Here is a 7,495-nt window from a genome sequence, read left to right as displayed (position 1 = left end):
CTGTCTGCGCTCCAAAAGCCTGTTATCACAGAATTGTGAATTGACTCACCATTTTGATTTACTGTATCTGCATTCTTACCAGCTCTAAATCACGGGCTCAGATTTTATACCACCGTCGAGTTTTAGGTCTGCTGGAGGTTAATTTAATTTACGAAAATGCTTTATAGAATAATAAATGTAGCTCAGTTGGGCAACAAATGAATTAATCACAATGCTGTGCTTCTAGCCTGAAGTCATAATGGTTATTTCCCATAAAGCAATGGTCAAATTAAAACCATAGTAAGTGTGATTAGATGCCCTGCCTTGCTTAACTCAGTACTAGATGCAGTGTATGTAGAGTACCAATGTTCAGGTCTGGTACAGAAGGATCTTTCATGTAGCGTACCACGATTTTGAATTCAGTCACTGACTTAAACTGTCCATAACTTTAATCCATAAACGTGACAGACTTTAAGTATTTTATTCAAGCCTTACAATACGACTAACATTAACAATAGTTTATTTGGCATAACTACAATCTCTCTGTAGTTTCCTTGCACACCTTTGTAAAGGTTGGAATTACATTTTAAAACTTTTTAGAATCCTATAAGACTGACGTACTCGTCTGGTGAAAAGGTTAAAAACAATTAGTCGACCAATTGATGCATTTTGTAAATAAGAATATTGCTGACTGTTCAGGCAAACAAGCAATGCACAGACTCCATTTTTGTCTAAATAAGGATGTTATCTTATTATAGTTGAAGATGGAGCATTGGAATTGGATTAGAACAAGTGACTAATTGACATTAGGTTTCAGAAGAATAACATTCTGCATTTCTCCATCCTCAGTCATAACCCCTGTTCAGAAAACACAAACAACATTTAACATTTACCACAGTGTTCTGTCGTTTCATCGGTGTTATGACACCTTCTGTTTTGCTGTGTCATCAAACAAAAGCCTCAGAAATTAGCTGGTAACAGAGCTCGGATGGCTTGGGCGTTTCTGTAACATCAGTGTCAAACATGATGGCAGAGAAGTTCAACAGCATGACAGCCAGCCTAACTCCACGGGACAGCCCTTACAATATTACCCATCGCCGGTGATGAGCATTGAAATTACACTGACCCATGATGACCAGTCCTGTACGTCTGTTGTAATTGTGCGTTTGCATTTCCTCAGGTGGCAGCTTTAATTGTAGACCAAGAAAAGTCGACTCATTTCCGGAAAAGCAGGCTATTAATTATGATGTGCTGTAATTGCAGATCTTTGGGGCAGGCCAATTATCAGATTGAAGTGAAAGCTGGCAGCCCCGGTCCCCCTGTGTTTTGGAAATAACTGACACCAGTAACTGCCAGATTGCCCGTCGCTGCGACTCAGTCGGATCAGATCAAATCATATTTACCATAAATAGAGCCGAGGTCACAACGAGGTACGAGGTTGGAAATGAACACATGGCATGTCGGGACATTTCAGGGAATTATGTCACGATCATTTCAAAAGTTTACTTCATGTAGTTCAACTTCATTACATTAATGATAACTGTACAGGGTTGATGATTCATCAATCTTTGCAGAATGTGTGAGAAAAGTTCAGTTAAAAGTAAAAGAAAGTAAAAGAAAGTAAAAGAAAATGGAGAAGAGCACAAGTGCATTATTAGTTATTTGTTGTTCAGAATGGGACCTCAAAAACTGCATATCGCTCAACTGATAGCTGTGTAACATTATATTTAATATATGATTACGATTAGGTAGATGACTATCTGCTATTATAATGAAATGATTCTGCTTAATAGCAAGCCAACGTTACCGTAAGTGGTGCTCTAAGCAGCTTAGCAAGCTGAGAAATTAAGTAGCATAACTAATAGAGACTAAAAGAAACATTTACACATTTTGAAATTTGATAAAAAAACAGGAGTTGTTCAAAATTCAAATGACTAGTCAGAGCATGGAGATGGATTACCTGTTCATTTATTATTGTCAAATGTGTTGATTCTAGTACAGATATATTGCATATTATTGGTGCTGCGCTGTTTCTTCTCGCCCACAATTCCCAATAACAAATCCACGATGTACGTCATCTGCTTTTCTTTAGTTATCCATAAGCCTTTTCATCCCCCCGTGTCACCTGACTCAGGGTCATACTACTAATATAGTGGGGATCACTTCTCTCGAGTCACTTTATTAGTCAACAATTACAACCACCATTTAAAAGTTTTCATGTTTAGAAGCACCGCTGTCTTGGTTGGCTGATTAATCTACCATTTGTCTTGGTTTTCCCATCGAATGCATTAGTTAACACGCACACGGATCCTTCACGGGGGTCGTTGCACAATCAAATGCTGCCACAGGCCCTGCTGTCCTTTACCGTTCCTTGTGGACACACATCACTGACAGGGTGATGAGAGGGAGGCATGACTGCCCTTTCCTCTACATCTTTGTGACCTTTTTAAAATTTGGAAATAGTGCTTTGGGCTTTCAGTTGCCAAAGACGGCCTCTGGTGCTGAGAAATGAGCTGGTCTCAAAGAAAATTATACAGCTCTTAAAAAAGAGACCTTGGCACTGCATTTGGCCAAGGAGAGGATGGGAGTGGTGAAGCCGCTTGGAAAACAAACAGTGAAGAGATAAGAAACATCTTTTAAAGCCATGCAAAGTACAAACTACAATGATGCTGCAGATGTTTATACGTTGTTCAAAAGGGGGATATCATAAAGTTTCCCGCCCTTTTTCAACTAACTCAAATGGCACAGGTTATGTAACGCTCGCTATTTAACATGTCTGTTCGTATCTAACATTACATCCGTATCTAACTTAGAACATGTGAGCTAGGAAGCAAGGTTAACTAGCTTCCACTCAGAGAGAGGGAGCTAGTTTGCTAAGAAATGCAGTGTTTGGCTGCATGAGTCAACCTTGGCATCGACTTACCTTATTATTAACTACGTGTAGTGATAGACAGATCTTCATACATTTAGTCATCAGACATTGTTCTTCTTTTTGGCAATTACATTCTAATATTTGATTTGACCCTGTGTAACCCACCATCACAAGCTAATCTCAATGCTGATGCTCAATTTTAGTGATGGAGACCATGCCTTCCCTGGCGGTGTACTTAAATACACTTGCCCTTTCAGCCCCACTTACCTAATAGCTGTCGGCACATTGATCAACTCCCATGCTGTCTGTCGCCTCCTCTGTGACGACCCTAAGCACTGATGAGCTCGGACAGACAGCGTCTCTCGAGCGGCGTTTCCTTGTAAGCTACCGGCGTCTGTGACCTTTACAAGTTTGGACCACAATTTACCAAAGATTAGCCGAGTCCAACATATAAATTACCCCGAGAAAGGGCAGTAGAATCAATTTCTCCTTAGTTTAGATATTACTGTATCTTCTGGGTGGAGAAGCAGTGGGACAGAACCGAAAACAATTTCTAAGATTTAAAAGCAACACAAGGAGGGAGATGAGCGCGACTGAGTTAGGTTAGACGTGACCTTTTTACTTAGTGTCGGAGTTCTTTTAGAATTGTGCACTCACAAGTGATCATTACGCAGGATTGTTCAGTGACTCAGAGCAGGAAAATCTGCAGACTGATGCCGTGGTTGCTGGGTTGAATATTCAGCTATGAGCACTTAAATGTCCACATACGTTCTGCTCCTCCATCATGTCAGCCTCTTGCCCTCCTCTCACGGGGCCTTGCTCTTTAAATCGTCCGGTTTGGTCTGAATATCAAAGCACTGATACGTTTACCCACTGGCACAATACTTTTTAAACCAATTAGGTGGCCCTGCCTCCCAAGACGTCGCCATTGACAAGTAGCCAATGCAATTTCCATAACAGAGCAATTGGCACCCTCAAGGCCAGTCCCACAGCAATGGGGAAGGCGCTGCCATGCATCTCAGCGTTGTTCCCCATTTACTCCTTTGGAAAGTCACATCATCAACAAGCCAAAGACTAAAATGTCTCAAAAGATTAGAGTCAGCAAAGTTTTGAGCTTTAATTGCCGGTCGGTAATAATGTCGTCAGTATAACTCATGACTGGCTTGATGCTCATTACTCTACCAGCGGTGTTTCTCAAGGACAATTACCAGAATTCCTTCCTCTCCCAGCGTCTGAGAACACTGTGACCCCATATTATGGCAGCACAGTGAATCAGCTTTATTGGATTACCTCCCAACCTTGACCCCGCCTGTCTGAGGAGGAGGACACCATCTCCATGTGGGAACTCATCTCGTACTAAACTGCCTCGACCTGACTTGGTGCTCCAGTAACGTATAAGATCCTGCGGACTCCCTGCGGCTTGTTTATGTTGACCTCTGATCGGGACTTGTTGAGATAATTGATGTGAACAACCTCCAGATGAGAGCACGCGGGAGAATTGTGATACAGCGGACACGTGTTTAATCATTAGAGAGGATTAGCCATTGATGCTAGTCAGTGTTTTCAAGATTTAAAGCATTTCTAATTAGTCTGCACTAACTCTTTGTGTTAAGGTTTGGGATCGACATGGTTAGGTTCAGGGAAACGATCGTGGTTTGGTGCTTTGTGAAGGTTTGGGCGACACTTAGATTTAGGTTATTTCTGAGTGTAGTTGTCATGGTTACACTATAACCATGTGGTTATGGTAAGGGAACGATTGAGCCAGGGTTGCCAGGTCTACCTGTCTTTAAAGCTTTCAGTGTCCTGGGGTAAATCCTGGTTAAGTCTTATCTGTATTTATTGATCTTAAGAACAAATCGCAGAGACCTGCGGATGCCACGCATCACCAACCCAAAGCGTCAGTGTTCGGCGACCTGGGAATGAAACTCAATACTCGACAATCTCTCTCTACAATGGCTTACACTACCTTTTAATACAGTTCAAATAGTGCTCAGAGGGAATTATTTTCACTGGACGTAATGACCAGAGAGAAATACATTTGTCGGACAGAAACAAATGTTAACCGCTGGTCCGAAGTCAGAACCAAACTGCAGTCTCCTGTGTGAAAGAGCGACGCTGCCTGTGGTTTATAAATATGCTTAATTCCTGCATTTGTGTCGAGTAATGAAAAGCTAATGTTAGCTAAACTGTTATTGGTTTAAGCACACCTGAATTCCATGTAGGCTGTGAAACCTAAGAGGGAGTGACCAGGCCAAGAGAGTGTTCAGTGTATTTAATCTCATCTCCATTTGAAATGAAAAGTGTAAAAAAGGCTTTAATGACAGATGTTAGCAAAGACTGTGACCGACAAACATTAATCTTTTCATCCACAGTGAATGTCGATGGACGGAGATCACTAGTGAAACACACTAGTGTTTTTTCAAGGATATGTTTAACTTTAAAAAGGTATGGTAAGTTACAGCACGGTTGAAAATCCAGCACACACATCTCCCGAAGTCGTCCCTTTTGTCGTGAATTGTCATGAAATGCCACGATTGAAACATGCCTGTGTCTCTCCACGGCCACCGCTGCCCTTTTGAAAGCCTGCAACACGTTGCATTCGCAGACTCAGACCGCCACATGAATAGATGTCAAGAGATGTTATCACAAACATTTCAACCTTTTTGAAGCATCAAAAGCCTGCCTAAACATGTCTGAACATGCGGCTGAATTACTTTAGCTTGCCAGGACCTCACTGATGTCCTTGATGGGATGTGATATCCATGTAATCAATCCCGAATGGATGCCTCATGCGCCGAACGCTCCCTGCATTGTAATTTCTATAGATGTATAATCGCGGTGACACAGACAGTGGGACAATAGGGGAGATGAATGTGCAGGGTATGAAATTTTACATGCTTTGTCCCTTTTAAAACATCTGCTTTGTGATAAAAGCCGGTCTTATCAGCCGTGGTTGCTGTGATAACGGGGTGCAGTGTTAAATCAGTCTATGGGTAAAACACTAAAGGGACTTTTAAAGGCAGATTCTCTGTGACTGGTGTGAAAGAAGCTTTATCCAAAAGGGCGAGAAAGAGGCATATTATGTCGACCGAGAGCATCAAAGAGGGCGTGAAAAAGAGCAGAACAACAAGGAATGAAACAGGAGTCTGAAATGTCAAAGTGTCCTTGTTCACATGTTCAGAATATGTTTAAAAATCACAAAGAATGTACTCGATCCAGAGACAAGCACCTGAGAACCTTCAAAACAAACATTTTCTAGTCACATAATCGCTGAAAAAGAGCCTCACTTTAACAGCGGTCAGGGCATGTCGTCTTGCAACTGACACAACACCAAAAAAACCTCGATTGAAAATCATCTCTAAGCAGCGGGAGGCTGGTGTAGCAGACTTCCAAGGCGGCAGCAGCAGCAGTGGCGGCGGCGGTGGCGAGAGCTGCTGCATCCACAGTCTCCGGCTCTTCAATTGAGTCTCTCCAGTCACGTAAGGTGCGTGGGCGAGTGAAGGCTCTGGTTTCTATGTCTTTGCCGGCCTGTCGGTTTCATCAGCGGGTGCACCGCTCTGTTACTCGACATCCTCCTCCAGAGAAGACACCTGCTGTTTTCATCTTGAAATCTCACGTCGGCCTGTGATCAATCACTCCCTGTCAGGAGAAAGCAATATTGATCCATAGCTGTAGTGCTGGGCTGCTCTGAGTGTGTGTCGGTTGCACCGCAGCCTACAGTACTTGAGTTGTTCATGGTTTGCATGTGGCTTTTCCCCTGTATCAATACCAGCAAAAATATCAGAAACCGTCGCGCTTAAGCACCTTTCAGACGGCTGCCGTTAACACCTCAGCGCCGCGGCAGAGTGTTTGATTTCAGGCAGCACGGAGCCTCAGAGATGCCACGAGAAAGAAAAGAAAGTAAGCGCGGACGGCCCCTAAAGTGGGTGACTTTCCTAGCTAATGGTGCTGTCAGTGGCTAATCATGCTGTCAGCTACCATTACTGTTAAGGCGTCCATCTTGTCTCTGTATTCAGCTTCAGCCTGAACTTTAAAGTGCTTCAGTTCTTAGATGGACACAATTACACAAACCTTGGAGCTGCTCTCTTTTTTTTTTTTTTTTAAGTGCCCTTAAAGAAAACTTCACACATTTTGCAGCTTATTTCTTTTCTTGTCTGATATGCAGTTATTTTTCTTATATTTGCATTTGTCTGCGAACCCTCAGTATGTTGGTTAATGCACGTTAAGTTATGGGTATTCAATAAATCACACTGCTGTTAGCCCCTGTGGGTAAATGTGTCCTGTGTGTTTGACCCTTTCTGCCGGAGCAGAGCGCAGCCACAGTGCAGCGCCAGGGGAGCGACTCCAGGTCTGAAGCCAGCGTCTCGGAAGGATGGCGAAAGACATAACACGCATGCATCCTCAGGGCGGACGCGTGGACGACATGATGCGGAGAGGCCGAGATGATCTCGCTCAGGGTTTCTAATCTCAGGGCCGTCTTGCCGCGCTGCCTGTCATATATACACATATTAACGGATAACCGTCTCCCGTGGGCGGACATGGTGTCATCACAGGTGACGATCAGCGTTTCCAGCAGAGATCTGTGATCATGTGTGTGAAAGACGGCGAGAAAATGAAGTGAGAGGGACAACATGCATGTGATCC

Source organism: Acanthopagrus latus, chromosome 10, assembly GCF_904848185.1.
Source record: "Acanthopagrus latus isolate v.2019 chromosome 10, fAcaLat1.1, whole genome shotgun sequence".
Taxonomy (NCBI): domain Eukaryota; kingdom Metazoa; phylum Chordata; class Actinopteri; order Spariformes; family Sparidae; genus Acanthopagrus; species Acanthopagrus latus.
Note: the sequence above shows the minus strand (reverse complement) of the source record.